We start from the raw sequence: 15,469 nt of genomic DNA, 5'->3' as shown, positions 1-15,469 counted from the left end.
TGTTGAGAATTTATGGGGGTCAAGTATGCCAGTCTGCTATCAGCTTTTGACAGTGGTGCAGTGTGTTTCTGTTTGAAGTGGAATTTGTGAATAGTAGCACTGTTTGACAGTATTTTTTAATTCTGCCTGCTTAACAGCCCATCATGTCAAAAAAGAGCAAGAGAACACTGAAGTAAGACAATAGATTTTTTAATGAGGATTGGAAATTGCAATACAACCTTGTTTCTGCTAAAGATAAGATGATTTGCTTGCTTTGTGATACTGCAAAAGCAACAGTAAAGAAATTCAATGCTCATCAGCATTATAACACTCATAAGGATCATGGATATTTTAAATTAGAGGGAGAGGCATGAAAGATTGTATTGAAGAAATGAAAAGATGAAAAGCAAAAGTAAAGACAATTATTTCAAGCATCCATAAGACCTGGAAATAATGCCACTGAAGCAACATATAAAGTAGCTTATATACTCGGGGATAAAACGGAAGCCATTCAGTGATGTACAAATTGTGAAAGAATGCATTGTTGAAGTTGTAGGATGCTTAGACCCTTATAATGTTTCAAAGTACAAACAACTGCCTCTTTCAAGAAGAACCATAACTGATCAGCAGCATGAATTAGCCTTCAACCTAACAAAGCAACTTCATGCCATACTTCAAATGGAAAAGGTATATTATTCAATCACTTTGGCTGAATCAACTAATACTACTGACTTGGTGCTGGTTTTATACTTCATTTGGGTCACAACAGAACATTTTTTTTGGCTACGAAGATTTACTCACTTTGGGCACTTTTGCAAACAGAACAAAGGGAATAAATATCTTCAACAGCTTTCAAAATAAATGTCGTGATGTTGGACTGAATTTGGTAAATTTAGCAACTGTATATACAGATGGTGCACTGTACATGACAGAAAAACATCAAGGGTTCATTGCACACATAAAAAAGTATTAACAATACATGAGTGGATTAATAAATGTGGTATATGTATACCATGGGGTACAGTACTCAGCCATAAAAAAAAAAGAAAAATGGTGAACTAATACCTCTTGTATTAACCTGCACGGAATTGGAGACCATTCTTCTAAGTGAAGTATCATAAGAATGGAAAAACAAACACCACATTTACTCACCATTAAATTGAAACTAATCAGACGATACTTATCTCCAAATATGGAAATAAAACTCATTGGAAATCAAGCAGGAGGGAGGGGAGGAGGGGATGAGTAAATTCACAACTGACCGGTATGATGCACACTATCTTGGTGATGGGCACACCTATAACTTTGACTCAAAGCAATTTATGTAACAAAAATGTTTGTGACCATGTAATACTCTTAAATAAAGTACAATAAAATACAATAAAAACAACAAAAAAGTATCAACAGATCCAGAGGCTCTCATTTCTTTTCATTGTATCTTACATTAGCAAAATCTCTGTGCTAAAGTTACAATTTTTTTACATGTATACATTTTTATTTATCAAATATACCTCAATAAATCTGGAAAGAAAGAATTTGTTTATGGATAGCCAGCTTGGTTTTTTTAAAAAAATCTTTTCATTGCTTTTATTTTGTATAGTAAACTCAATGTATTTTAGTAATTCAAAGCTACTATTTTAAGTGACACTTTGAAACAAATTATAAGATTGTTAACTATATTCATGAGAATGCAATATGGCATCATCAGTTTCATTAGATGCTAAAGGTGAACCATGAGATATTCAGTGTGTATTTGCCATATCATTCTAAAGTGTATTTGCTATCACAGGGACAGGTGTTAGCCAAAATTGTATCTCTGCAAGAACAGATAGTTAAATTTTATGAAGAACAGAATCAGTAATGTGAATTATTGAAAGAAGATTTGCATAGGAATGCAGCATTTCTGTGTGATATCATGTTAAATCAAAGCACCTTAAATATTTTTTGCAAGGTAAAATTAAGCCCATATATCATATGTGGCAAAAAAATATCGAAGCATTTCAAAGAAAGCCATCTTTTTTCAAAACATTTCTTCTTCAAAAGGAAATTTTAGATGAAAATTTTCCCCAGTTAGCAACGGTCATTGATGAGCAGGAGGATATATGTGAATCATTTGAAGAATACACGGATGTTATAAACCTATTAATTAGAGAATGCAATGAAAGGTTCACTGACTGAGAATCATGACATCACATTCAAATTAGCATCTCAGCCTCATCTAGTTGATATCACGAAGGCATCTAAGAACTACAGATGGAATTGATTGAGCTTTCAGTAGATGACATTTTAAAGTCATTGTTTGATGCAAAGAAAGATCCAACTGATATACAGAAAAATGCAGTAGAATACCTGTGCCTTTGGCAACATTCCCAAAAGCATTGTTCTTGCTTTTCAACCACCTATTGAGCAAATCTACATTCTCTTACCTATCCCAAATCAACACGCCTTTAAGGTCACAAATGAATGATACCCATCTAGAACATCAAGTGAAACTGAGGACCACCGTGCTGGAACCAAGTATTCAAAATGCTTTCCAACAAAAAGCAGACAAAACAAAGTCATTAAAAGATTAGTTAACTTTAAAAAAAAATTTTTTTTGTTGGGGGGGAGGCTTTGAGAGAATCACATTTCTTTCTTTTTTTTTTTTTCATTTCAGCTCATCATGGGGTTACAAAAGCTCAGGTTATATACATTGTCCATGTCCCACCCATCCCCCTGAGTCAGAGCCTCAAGTGTGTCCATTCTCCAGACAGTGTGCCTGGCACTCACCATGTAGTCATACCTCCATCCCCTCTCACCACCCCCCACCTCCCCGAGTCAGCACTTTCAAGCATGACCATTCCCCAGACGATGCTCAATGCACTCATCATGTAGGCATACACCCATCCCCTCCCCTCACCCCCCATCTCAGTCTGATATCCAATTGGTATCCTTCCCCGATGTGCATTTAGGTGATGATCACAATGAGATACCACTTAACTCTGGTGAGAATGGCCTTTATCAAAAAGTCCCAAAACAACACATGTTGCCGTGGATGTGGAGAGACAGGAACACTCATACACTGCTGGTGGGATGCAAACTAGTGCAACCCTTGTGGAAAGCATTATGGAGATACCTTAAACAGATTCAAGTAGACCTACCATTCAATCCGGCAATCCCATTATTGGGCATCTACCCAGAAGAACAAAAGTCATTCTATAACAAAGACACCTGTAACTGAATGTTTATAGCAGCACAATTCACAATTGCAAAGATGTGTAAACAACCCAAATGCCCATCAATCCACAAATGGATTAGTAAACTGTGGTATATGTATTCCATGGAGTATTACTCAGCTATAAGAAATAACAGTGATACGACATCTCTTTGGTTCTCCTGGAGAGAATTGGAACCCACTATATTAAGTGAAGTATCCAAAGAATGGAAAAACAAGCATCACATGTACTCACCAGAAAACTGGTTTCCCTGAACTTTAAAATTTATAGTTTTCATTTTTTTTAATTATTAAGTATAAATTATATTTTTAGAAAATAATCTACATATTTAAGTATATGTAATTGAAGTTTCTTGAATGTGGCCTTATCTGATTACAGCAAAATTAATGTGGCCTTCTAACATAAAAGGCTCCCCACCCCTGATCCTGTCTATACAGCTCTATTTGCTGTATGATTTATCTTACAGAGCTCCTTTTCAGGGGAGCTATGCCATTTTAACATTTCATGTATTTATAAAGTCACATGAAGAACATATAACCTGTAAAATTTTTTCAATTTTTTTCTGCTTAAACATTCTAGTATGGCAGTAACATGTGATTAAAATGTTATAAATTCTTTCCCTAGGCCTATAAGAGTTTGTCCAACATTTTCTTCTAGATTCTTATAGTTTCATGCCTTAGGTTTAAGTCTATCATCCACCGTGAGTTGATTTTTGTGAGAGATGAGAGGTGTGGATCCTGTTTCAGTCTTCTACATGTGGCTATCCAATTTTCCCAGCACCATTTATTTAATAAAGATTCTTTTCCCCAGTGTATGTTTTTGTCTGCTTTGCTGAAGGACATTATCATGAGAGCAAACAGACAACCTACAGAATGGGAGAAAATATCCACATGCTACACATCTGATGAAGCACTGATAACTAGAATCTACATAGAACTCAGAAAAATTAACAAGAAAAAATCAAATAAGCCCATTAAAAAGTGTGCAAAGGACACGAAGAGAAACTTTTCAAAAGACAAACTAATGACAAACAAGCATATGAAAAAATGCTCAACATCTCTAATCATCAGGGAAATGCAAATCAAAACCATAATGTGTTTTGGCATGGATGCAGAGAGATAGGAACACTTATCCCACTGTTGGTGGGACTGCAAACTAGTACCACTATGGGAAGTAATATGGAGACACTTCAAAGTACTAAAAGTAGAATTACCATTTGATCCAGCAATCCCTTTACTGGTTATCTACACAAAGGAAAAAAAGACATTCTATAAAAAAGACATCTGCACTTGAATGTTTATAGCAGCACAATTCACAATTGCAAAGATGTTGAAACAACCCAAGTGCCCATCCATACATGAGTGGATTAATAAAATATGCTATATGCATACCATGGAGTTCTACTCATCCACAAAAAACAATGATAATCTAGTACCTCTTGTATTATCCTGGGTAGAGCTGGACCCCATTCTACTAAGTGAAGTATCACAAGAGTGGAAACACAAGCACCACATGTACTCACCATCAAATTAGTATGAATTGATCAACACTTATGTGCACATATAGTAGTAACATTCATTGGCTGTCAGGCAGGTGTGGGGGGTAGGAGGGGATAGGTATATTCACACCTCATGGGTGCTGTGCACACCATCTGGGGATGGATATGCTTGAAACTCTGACTTGGGCGGGGCAAAGGCAATATATGTAACCTAAACATTTGTATCCTGTAATAGGGTAAAATTTTTAAAAATAATGTATATTTTTGAATAATAGATAAAAAAATTTAATTTTATTAGGGACTAACACATTGTCATTAGAAAGCTAAGAAATCTCCACTGAAAACCCTTTCGACATGTATTGATAAAAAATCATACCCACATCTAACCTGCACAATTTTATGACTGTTTTACTAAAAAGAGGAGAGACATCATTAAAAGTAAAAGACCTAAACTATTTTCTCTAATGTTTTTGTTAATGCGTCTATGACTTTTTTATTTCTGAGGCAGTAGATAATTGGATTTAAAACAGGAATGGTAACAGTGTAAAACAGAGAGTCTATCATATCTTGATCATCAGATTGTGGCAACTGAGGGCGCACATACATGTAAAGAGCAGGGCCATAGTATAAAGACACAGATAAAAGATGAGCTCCACAGGTGGAGAAGGCTTTACTTATGCCTTTGACAGACTTCTTTTTTAAGACTGTAAAAAGAACAAGTGTATAAGAGACAAGAACTGTCACAACAGTGAATACTTCAATTGAACCTGCAAAAACAAAAACCATTAGATAATTAATAGAAGGGTCAGTACAAGAAATCTTTAACAATGGCATAATGTCACAGTAAAAGTGATGTATTATGTTGAAATTACAGAAGGTTAATCTGAAAAGAAGCGCTTCATGAATTATGGCATGAAGAAAGCCCCCTAAAAATGACAAGACTAATAGCTGGATGCATAGTGCATTGGTCATAATCACTGGATACAGTAAAGTTTTGCATATGGCTACATAGCGATCATACGTCATTGCTGCCAAGAGAAAACATTCTGTGGTTGCACTGATTACAAAGGAAAAAAATTTTACCATGCACGCAGAGAGAGATATCATCTGACTCTTAGTTAAGAAATTGACCAGCATGTTGGGAGTCACTGTGGAAGATAACTAAGTATCCACAAAGGCGAAATTTCCAAGGAATAAGTACATGGGGATGTGCAGGTGAGGGTCATTCCAGATGAGAGTAATTAGACCAAGGTTCCCCACAATGGTGATGAGATATATCACCAAGAATGCCAGGAACAGTGTGATTTTCCATTCTGGTTGTTGAGTAAGTTCTGTGAGAACAAACTCTGTCACCAATGTTGCATTTTCCTTTTCCATGTCCTCACTTGGTGTCCTCTGAAATAAAATGCAGTAAATGTAAATATATATATATATATGTATATATATATATACACATAAACACACACACATACACACATATATATTCATATGTAATTACTATCAGTTGAAATTGGGAAATGGAAGTTGAAATAAAACCAAAGTTTTATCAGATTGCCTTTAATTTTATTTATTACTACTAAAGTGAGGAAACTAAAGGAGGGAAAAGACAATTACTGTCCATTCATTGAAAAAAATGTCTAGGATTTAACAGATTTGGAGAAAATGAGAGGCATTCTGAGCATGTGCTAAATTTGTGGTGATATGATTTAATATGGTAAAGAAATCATTTGTCTAGGACATGAATTCAGGGTCAAAGAAAAAGATATTTGAAGAACCAGGATTTTTTAAATCAGATATTTGGTAGTGTAGAAAGCAGGATGCAAGCAGGGGAAACTGGAATCAGGAATACTAGTCAGGAAGCTGCTACTGTTTTCCACAGGTTCCCCCAAATACCTTACATGTCAGAATAGTTAGGGGAAGATTGTCGTGAGAAATAAAGATTACAAGATAATTACTGTAGAAATAGACACAGTAGTACAAGCATGAGGGCTAGGAATCCTCATTTTGAAAATGATCCTCAAGTGATTCAAATGCATGTGAAGTGATTAGACCAAGAGTGATACGGCATTGGAAGTGATGAGGAGAACAAAGAGTTAGATTCAAAGAATTCAGAATGTAAAGCCACTAGGATTTATGGCATATTAGATGTGGAGGGGATGGTTAGCGAAGGAGAGTTGAGTCACTTGGTTACTGGGTAGAAATTCATTGAAAATTGAGATTGAGAATTCAGGTGCATTGGCAAAATATGGAAGAAGGGTCCTCTGAATGCTTAGGTGACATGTACTTAGTACCACAAGTCTATTAAATCTTAATAAATGTAATGACTTTGGAGTCGTGGGAGTAGTTGACAGCATAGTTATAGATGGCCTATCCACTGGAGAGTATACAAAACAAAGGGAAGAACAGCAAAGTAGACGCTTGAGGAAGCTATATTAGACAGGTGAAAGTCAATAGAATAGGCCCCCCCCAACTTTTTTGCAGTTTTGCTTTCGATGGTTTCAGTTACCCATCACTAACAACAGTCAAAAAAAGCACATACAATAAGATATTTTGAGACAAAGAGGTCATATTGACATAACTTTTATTACACTGTTTTGTTATATTTATTATATTTTATTATAAACTATTGTTAATATATTACTTTGCCTAATTTATAAATTATACTTTATCACCGGTAGCATGTATAGGAAAAAACATAGTACAGAATATGTAGGATTCAGTAATGTTCAAGATTTCAGGCATCCACTGGGGGTCTTGGAACATATGCCCTGCAAATAAGGAGGTGGGTACTGTGTATGTCATTTATTAGATAACCAACTCATGATCCCCTTTTCTACCACATGATTCTTGGTGGTAAGCAGAGTCTACCACCCACCCTAGAAGCCAAAAAAACCTAGAAAGACATTTTCCCATTCCCCTTTGTGCCTACAGTAAGGGGACTTGATCTATGTTTGCTCAGTCAATTTCACTGAAACTAGATTTGGAATATGGAGAGAGACAAAGACAGACAGTTATAAGGTCAAAAGAGAACTTTGGTGGCACAAACGGCCAAGGCAGAAATATCACAGCCCCAGCAAATGCATCCTGCATCCACAACAATGACACTGACATTGCCAGTTAGGGCATCTCAATGTCAGCTGCAGTAAGAGGAGCTCTCATTGAGCTAATACTGGGACACGATTTTTGCTGTTGAGCAACTGTCCAGCTTCCTTCTTTTACTGCCCATTTTTCCAGCTGCTTCTTCAAATCATAGCAACTTTTCTGTGTTACAGATAATATCCATTCAATAAATTAATTTCCTATTGCAACCAAGGAACTGACTCACAAGAGACAGACTAAGGAGAGGCCAGAAAAGGATACCAAGCAGAGTGGTCAGAGAAGCAGGAGGGGTGAGGCAAACCTGAGTGTGTGGACCTAGGAGAGGAAAGATATTCAAGAAGGACAAGGTGAAGTACAGGGCCACATGCCAAAGTAAATGCCCTAGTAGAACAAGGAGTGAACAGAGATCAGTGAGTGTGGACATCAGGAAATGTTTAAAGGCTTTCTTGGGAGCGGTTTCTATTTTGTGATAGAATTAAGGTCAGAGAATAATGAGAATTAAATGGGTAACAGTGACACAACTGTAAGTGAATTAAGACGGAGCACTCTAAGAAATGAGGAGAATAGTTGGAATTTGTCTGCTGCCATACACAAATGTAAATTTTTTCTATAGAATTTTTAACAATTTCAAAGAAAGAAGAGAGGAAGATATGAAAAGGAAAAGGGACAGCGGGGTGGAAAGGGAAACTTGGATGGATGAATAGAGAACAAGGAGGAAGAAGAGAAATAGGCAGAGAATATCAACTGCATATATGGATTAGTGTAGAAAAGACAAACCAAAGAAGTTGGAGAAAGGAAGCATTAGAGAAAGACTGAAGACTGAATAAAGGTGAAAGCTCATAGGCTTGGGGGGTAAATGTTTGTCTTAACCCTAGGATTTATTAAAAGATGTAAACCCTGGGATTCTTTTCTTTTCTGTTATTCAAAATTTAAAGTTTATGTTCCTTCGATATTTTGGCATGAAAGAGAGATCTGACATTAAATTTTCCCTTACAAACTTTGTGTTGTTCATAAGGTTACTAACACTGCCTGAAACTTCTTTAAATAATTAAAAGTTGTTTTGTCTTTGTTTTTGCAATGATTACAACTAACTTTCTCCAGGAATCTTACTGATATTACTACTTGAGAACATGTTTTGCCCACCGAATTTTTTAGCAGAATAAAATACAGTCAAAGGCTAGAACCTGATACAGGCTATATAAATAGCAAAGCCAATAGTTCCAGTTGTTAAATGTATTTTTATTTGATACGGTTTCCTTTTATGTAATTCTAAATCACTAAATATCTGAACATTTTCAAATTCAATTTTTGTATGGGTACTTTATTAAGTCATAAATGTTGTGACTTATGAAGTAATAAACTGATCATTGGAGAGCTATTTTCTGTATATTTCCTGCTATATACATATTTATGCATATTATTGGTATTTCGTATATATAACACTAAATTTACTCATCATCACATGTGGGTGAAAAGATATAGGAGCTAATATTTAAGTGACTTACCATAAATGTTTTATTCAGAATATATATTTAATTCAACAGAATGATGTTTTATATTTGAATCATCAGAAAGATTTCTTACACAAAAATCAATATGGTATACCTTTTTGAACCTCATTTTATCTTATAAATTCATTCCAGTTATATTAATCAGATAAAAAATTGTTAAAGGGGAAAAAAATCAGTCTTATAACTATTTTGCTTGTCCAGATTAAGTCATGAAAATAAAATATACAGAAAATGTACTATTTGCTTTCCATTTCTCACCTTTCTTTTCTGGCACCTTATAAATCCAATCTAACATTATTATAACTTTAACAGCTTTTTAACTTTTTATATAAAAAACAATGAGTATAATAGAAATCATTTTCCTCTTACCTATGTCTCCAGAGAAGTTGTATTGATCCTTTAATCGTGTTAGGCTTTCTAAAGCACAAAAAACACAATAGCATAGGAATGCCAACAAAAAAGGCAGCAATTTCTTGCACAGTGATGCATTTTGTAAGGTTCATTTCCCAAGCTCAGAAAAATGTTCTTTATATAAGTTTGTTATGAACACAAGAGTCAATCAATGGTACAACTGTGAGCTTTTGCCAGAAGAGGAAGGAGGAGAAAACTGAAATTCCCCTAGGAGCACCTGAAGATTTCCTGTTGGAAGATAAAATGAAGCTGTTCTGTTGGGCACTATGGATTTGGACATGTGTGAGAAGTTCAAATTGTCCAACAGGTCATTACAGTCTTTGAAATGATAAACACCTATTAACTATAGGCAGTTCTTTTAACAACTGAAATTACACTTTATGCCACTATTTTCCACCACAGGTGACACTTGTGATATGTCCAGGCAAATCTCAGTTTATATATATAAAATTTGTTGCTTTGAGTACTTTGATTAACATGGCCTTGTCTGAGCTAATGAAAATATAATTTTAATGTGGCCAAAGACCTAGATTTCTTTCAGGAGCCAAGTCCACGTAAAGTTGTCCTTCTCATGCAAATTACAGCTCAAATCCAGACATATACTAGCTCCCCAGCTTTTAGCTGATTGAAATCCTACTAGGCAAAGGGAGAGGAGCCAAGGAAAAACAAAGACAAAGAACCACAGTGGGATGCATAATGAAGTTGACCATCTTTTCCAATTCTTATTTGTCATCCATACTTCTTCTTTGGTTAAGTGTTCAAATCTTTTGCCAATTTTTAATTATATTCTGTTATTACTGAGTTCTGAGGTCTCTTTATATATTCTGGATACAAACTCTTTCTCAAAGAGTGAAGACTAAAACAAATATAATCAGAAAGGAAAGAGGAGACATTACAATGGATGCCTAAGAACTAAAAGTATAATAAGGAATTGTTATGAAAAATTATATACCAACACAATAGATAACCTAGAAGAAATGAATAAATTTGTAGAAACATACAGTCTACTCAGATTAAATCAAAAAGAAATAGAAAATCTGAACAGTCCTGCCGTCTGCAGGACAGCAAAACAAATCCAACAAAAATAAAATATTTGAAAAACGTGCAAATTCTACCGTTGTCCAATTGAAGAATGCCTGAGGCCATGACCGATGATGTTCTTGATTTGCTCTTGTAAAACAGAACTTTATGAAAATGAACGCTGAGAAGATGCATAAATGTAGAAAGTGCAGCAATTCGTATGGTGCAAAGTGGAACCACGTTATAGTCACACAACTACCAAACTGGCCATGAGATCCGTGTGGAACACAGGAATCCACTTGGTAAGAAGATGAAATGGAAAACTTCCTGCAAAACCAGAAGTTGTCCAATAAGACCATCAAATCATTGAGTAATCAGCCAATCCCTAGACCAGACACTCAAGAACTAGAATTTTTAGAAATAAGGCTAGAAGCATCTTTTGAAGACTCTTGCAGCTCTCCTGCCAGAAAGCAGACTCTTTCAACACCTCCAAGGTATTCCCAGAAGCTTCTTCTACCAATGCCCAAAGTCACTTTGGTTAAACTACCAGTGATACAGTTTTCTCCTATGCCTGTCTTCATACCCACAGCCAACCCCTCCACCCAGCCTGTGGTGTTTGACCATCAAGGCCCTGCCACAGGGGCTGTGCACTTACTGCCCTTGTCAATAGGAACCCTGATCCTTGGCCTAGATTCAGAGGCTTGCTTTCCTAAGGAGAGTCTACCTCTTTCCAAAATTAAGCCTGTTAGTATAGATGTTTAAGTGAACTGGGGTAAACATCCATCCAATTCTTTGGTTGGTCTGTGTGGCTATTAGTTCATCCTGGGATGTCCTCTATGCATATCCTGTCTGTTCTCCACAGTAGGCCAGACTTGGGCTCTGGGGCTGTTTCCCAAAGTGCACCCACAGGCTGGATCTGAGTTTTGCCACTCTTAATGTTAAAGAAGAGTAGGAAGAGAAAAGGACAGTCCCTCCCCAGATTTCAACACTTAGTACTTCAAATAAGCTTGATAAGACAAGAGTGCAATATATAATCATTTTAAAGTGAATTTTTCTTCCACACACCACTCATCATCTTTTCCTTGAATAAGAAAATACATTGTTCTAACAAGAATATCGTTTGTGCCTTGAGGCTAGGAATTATAGAATAGATCCATTCAAAATATGATACTCTGCATTTTGGTGCATTATTTTTCTAAAGAGAGTAATACTAAGCAGTCTTCCTTGAAGAAAACAAAGGGAACCTATTGTTTCAACAATCAAGAATATTTTTCGTTTTGAGATGGGAGTATGATCAAGCATGCATTGGGGTTTTCTGTATTTAGAAAATCCTGAATTCTGAATTGTCGGCCCACTTTTAGGCAGGTAACCAGCAACAAAGAAAATAAAATATCTAGGAATATATTTAACTAAAGAGGTAAGGGACCTCTATAGGGAGAACTATGAAACACTGAGGAAGGAAATTGCAGAACATGTAAATAGGTGGAAAACCATACCATGCTCGTGGATCGGAAGAATCAACATTGTTAAAATGTACTACCCAAAGTAATCTGTAGATTCAATGCAATCCCTATTAAATTACCAACATCATTTTTCACAGATTTAGAAAAAATAATTATACACTTTAATGTGGAAACAACCCAAGTGCCCATCAATCCACGAATGGATTAGTAAACTGTGGTATATGTATACCATGGAGTACTACTCAGCTATAAGAAATAATGATGATATGACATCTCTTTGGTTCTCCTGCAGAGAGCTGGAACCCATTATATTAAGTGAAGTATTCAAAGAATGGAAAAACAAGCATCACATGTACTCACCAGAAAACTGGTTTCCCTGATCATCACCAAAATGTACATCAGGGAAGGATACCAATTGGATATCAGACTGGGATGGGGGGTGGGGGAGGGTATGGGTGTATGCCTACATGACGAGTGCGTTGCACACCCTCTGGGGAATGGTCATGCTTGAAGGTGCAGACCCGGGGAGGTGGGGGGGAGAGGGGATGGAGGTATGACTATATGATGAGTGCCAGGCGCACTGTCTGGAGAATGAGAACGGACGCGCCTGGGACTCTGACTTGGGGGGATGGGCGGGACATGGACAATGTATATAACCTGAACTTATGTACCCCCATGATGAGCTGAAATAAAAAAAAAAAAGAAAAAGAAAAAATACTTATACACTTTGTATGGAATCAGAGAAGACCCCGTATAGCAAAAGCAATTTTAAGCAATAAAAACAAAATGGGAGGTATGAATTTGCCAGTCTTCAAACTATACTACAAGGTTGTGGTTCTTAAAACTTCCTGGTATTGGCACAAGTGCAGGGACACAGACCAGTGGAACAGAACAGAAAATCCAAATATAAAACCATCCTCATATAGCCATCTAATCTGTGACACAATAGACAAAAACATACTCTGGGGACAAGAATCCCTATTCAATAAATGCTACTGGGAAAACTGGATAGCCACTGTTGAGCCTAAGAATACTGAGTTATAGAAATGCCCCCTGTGTTTCTGGAGACAAGATTTGATTTCAGAAGTCAAATAAGGCTTTGCCTTAAAGAAAAAACAAATGTGTTGGTTCAAAAGCTGCCTCATCTCAGGAGGGTGTCTCCTTGGTCAGTAATAGCTGCACTTCAAAGAGACACCTGTAAACAGGGCCTATGTTTCTCACCTGTTTTGAAAGACAAGACAGGCCTCTTCCTAGAGCCATGGGTTGCTGGAGCTGACAAGGACCCCTGGAGATGAGAGCTGATCAGAGAGATATGCTAATGCCCAAGCCGGGCCCAGAAGGAGCCCTGTGGTTAAAGTAATTAACACAAAGCACAGCTCATGTTGACTTATGAAATCATCTCTGTCTCCAAGAACACAATCACCGGAGCCAAGATGTCTCTGTTTTTTGCTAAAGTAATAGCCTTATCAAAAAACTTAAAAGTTTGCCCCAAGAAGATTTTACAACTCATTGTTCCCCTAGTTAGAGTTAGTTAAAGGATCTGTAGTTGCCTTTTAGAAGACTTTAACCCTAAAGCAAACTGCCTGTTAGTAAGGGCAACGGGAGCTTATATCTACCCTATATAATACCTGTGTGGAGTTTCAGTCTTGGATATATTTTTGGTGGGAAGAAATATATCCATCCAGATACCCTCCTTTTATATATTTTCATAAATCTTTATTTTATAAACTATATCCTTGGCTCTGTGTATTATTATTATTATTCTGTTTCCTACTATTTTCTCATCCTTGCGATGACCCCTGCCTGAGAGACCTGATCGGAAGAAAAAACCTCATTGCGGGGAGCGTAGCAAACTTCCTGCAAGCCACATGTAGAAGACTAAAACAGGACCCACAGATTTCACCTCTCACAAAAATCAAATCACGGTGGATAACATTTAAACCTTAAATGGGAAACGATTAGAATTCTAGAAGAAAATGTAGGAAAGACTCTTATAGACATTGGTCTAGGCAAAGAATTCATGAAGAAAACCCCTAAGGCAATCACAGCAACAACAAAAATAAACGAATGGGATCTGATTAAATTAAAAAGCTTCTGCACAGCCAAAGAAACAGTCACGAAAATAAACAGACAGCCTACAGAATGGGAAAAAATATTCGCATGCTACACATCTGATAAAGGACTGATAACAAGAATCTATTTAGAACTCAGGAAAATCAGCAAGAAAAAATCAAACAACCCTATCAAAAAGTGGGCAAACGACATGAATAGAAATTTTTTAAAAGAAGATATAAGAATGGCTAACAAACATATGAAAAAAATGCTCAACATCCCTAATCATCAGGGAAATGCAAATCAAAACCACAATGAGATATCACTTAATTCCAGTGAGAATGACCTTTATCAAAAAGTCCCAAAACAACACATGTTGGAGTGGATGCAGAGAGACAGGAACACTCATACACTGCTGGTGGGAATGCAAACTAGTGCAACCCCTATGGAAAGCAATATGGAGATACCTTAAACAGATTCAAGTAGACCTACCATTTGATCCAGCAATTCCATTATTGGGCATATACCCAGAAGAACAAAAGTCATTCTTTAACAAAGACACCTGTACCCAAATGTTTATAGCAGCACAATTTACAATCGCAAAGATGTGGAAACAACCTAAATGCCCATCAATTCACAAATGGATCAGTAAAGTGTGTTATATGTATACCATGGAGTATTACTCAGCTATAAGAAATAACGGTGATACAACATCTCTTTGGTTCTCCTGGAGAGAGTTGGAACCCATTATATTAAGTGAAGTATCCAAAGAATGGAAAAGCAAGCATCACATGTACTCACCAGAAAATTGGTTTCCCTGATCATCACCTAAATGCACATCGGGGAAGTATACCAATTGGATATCAGACTGAGGCGGGGGATGGGAAGAGGGGATGGGTGTATGCCTACATGATGAGTGCGTTGCGCACTGTCTGGGGAATGGTCATGCTTGAAGGTGCTGACTCGGGGAGGTGGGGGTGGGGGGAGGGGATGGAGGTATGACTACATGGTTAGTGCCAGACACACTGTCTAGAGAATGGACACGCTTGAGGCTCTGCCTCAGGGGGATGAGCGGGACATGGACAATGTATATAACATGAGCTTTTGTACCCCCATGATGAGCTGAAATACAAAAAAAAAAAAAAGAATCAGTGTAGCCTGTAAGCTCTCTAAGTTTACAAAAAATATATACTTCTGTGGCTGATGGCTACATCCTCAAAA

The 15,469-nt window shown here is 36.7% G+C and overlaps 1 pseudogene; it reads right to left on the bottom strand.

Moving 5' to 3' along the window:
* Positions 1 to 5,139: 5,139 nt before the first annotated feature.
* LOC123642344 lies at positions 5,140 to 6,114 on the bottom strand (annotated as a pseudogene).
* Positions 6,115 to 15,469: the final 9,355 nt, after the last annotated feature.

Source organism: Lemur catta, chromosome 1 (genome assembly GCF_020740605.2).
Source record: "Lemur catta isolate mLemCat1 chromosome 1, mLemCat1.pri, whole genome shotgun sequence".
NCBI lineage: Eukaryota > Metazoa > Chordata > Mammalia > Primates > Lemuridae > Lemur > Lemur catta.
The sequence above is the reverse complement of the archived record's forward strand: the minus strand, read 5'-3'. Positions and strand labels throughout refer to the sequence as shown.